At 41.1% G+C, this 1,961-nt stretch overlaps 1 non-coding gene across 1 annotated transcript; it reads right to left on the bottom strand.

Annotated features, from left to right (window-relative positions):
• Nucleotides 1–1,169: 1,169 nt before the first annotated feature.
• On the bottom strand, nt 1,170–1,276 carry LOC117273445 (small nucleolar RNA R71). The gene has a single exon (XR_004503446.1). It is a non-coding gene; the product is annotated as a small nucleolar RNA R71 (small nucleolar RNA).
• Nucleotides 1,277–1,961: the final 685 nt, after the last annotated feature.

Below are 1,961 nucleotides of genomic sequence, written 5' to 3' on the forward strand. Positions count from 1 at the left end.
CAATACATAAAACGAACTTGCTCGAGGCCTTAAATCACATCAAACAATACTAAAACCACGAATCACACCGCAATTCAAGCTTAGTGAACTTTAGAACTTCAAACTTCTACATTCGACACCGAAACCTATCAAATCTAGTCCGATTGACCTCAAATTTTGCACACAACTCATAATTGACATTACAAACCTACTCCCACTTCCGAAATCGGAATCCAACCCCGATATCAAAAAGTTCACTCCCGGTCACACTTCCCAAAAATCATCCAATTTTTCACTTTCGTCAATTGACGCCGAAATGACCTACGGACTTCCAAATCAACGTACGGACATGCTCCTAAGACCAAAATAACCATACGGAAGTATTCCCAGACTCGGAATTCCAAACAGACATTGATAACATCAAAATCCACTTCAACCCAAACTTAGGGAATTCGTAAAACTTTAAAATGCCAACTTTCTGTAATAAGCACCGAAATACTCCCGGGCCACCCGATACTCGACCCGAACATACGCCCAGGTTCGAAATCATCATACGAACCTATTGGAACCTTCAAGTCCCGAGTCCAAGGTCGTTTACTCAAAAGTCAAACCTTGGTCAAATCCTCCAACTTAAAGCTTCCGAATTTAGAATTTTCTTTCCAAATCAACTCCGAACTTCTCGAAATTCAATTCCGACCACACATACAAGTAATAATACCTGAAGTGAAGCTACTCAAGGCCTCAAACCACCGAACGACATGCTATAAATCAAAATGACCGATCGAGTCATTACAAGTTCGGGAATATAGCTCCCATACCTGGGAGATCACTGGGCGATTATGCTAGGCTAATCTACAATCAAGGCTTATCAAGTGTTAGACAACCTCAATTGCAGCTAATAATTTTGAGTTAAAGTAAGGGCTGCTTCAAACCATTCAGAATTGTTGTGTTTTTAGAGGAAAGATGAACGAAGATCCAAACACACATCTAATGGTCTCCGAGGAGATTATGAACACCTTTGAATATAATGGGGGTGTCACTAGATGCAGTGTACTTAAGGGCAATTTCCCTTATCACTAAAAGATAATGCAAAGCAGTGGCTTCAAAGCTTGCCCACATGATCGATCAAAACAAGGGAGGAGATGACCATAAAATTCCTTGATAAATATTTCTCCTCAGCTAAAACGGGCAAGTTTAGAAGAAAAATCCATAACTTCTACCAGAAAGAGACTGAAAGTATTTTTGAAGCATGGGAGAGGTTTAAGGAGATAGTTCAAAAGTGTCAACATAGTGGAATTGAACTCTGGATGCAACTCCAGGAATTTTGGGATGGATTGACACCGGCCTCGCGTAGAACATTGAGCAATGCAGCCGGAGGCCCTTTGATGAAGAAGACTTTAGAGGAGATAGTTAGAATTCTTGATGAGTTATCTGAAGATGCTAATTAGTGGCCCTCAGAGAGTGCTGAAAAATAAAGATCAACTGGTGTTCACCAAGTTGATGCTAATACATCTGTGCAGGCATAGCTTGATGCTATGGCTAATGAAATACGAGAGCTGACCTTAGCCACGATACAAAGTGAGCCTCATGCAGCATGTGATACATGTGGAAGAGGACACCCTACTCATGAGTGTCAAGCCTCAACCGAGAAATTGAATGCTGTGGGAAATTATAATTTTAATGCAATGGGTCAGAAGCACCCCAGTTTTTTATGGAGTTCACTTGGGGGTACCGCTAATACATGGCAACAAAACAACTCCAAATTTCAGGGACAAAGAGCTCTTTGTTTTATGAATCAGCCGAGGAAGCAATTTCAGCCTCAACAGCCCAATCAACCCGGTCTAGAAGATCTCATGAAGGCCTTCATTGTGAAAATTGATGAAAGATTTGAAGTACAAGGGGAAGCAATCCAAAATTTAGAGAAGCAAGTGGGACAAATTGCAACAATATTATCTGAGAGGGTTCCAGGCACTCTTCCTGCT

This window comes from Nicotiana tomentosiformis, chromosome 5, assembly GCF_000390325.3.
Source record: "Nicotiana tomentosiformis chromosome 5, ASM39032v3, whole genome shotgun sequence".
Lineage (NCBI taxonomy): Eukaryota > Viridiplantae > Streptophyta > Magnoliopsida > Solanales > Solanaceae > Nicotiana > Nicotiana tomentosiformis.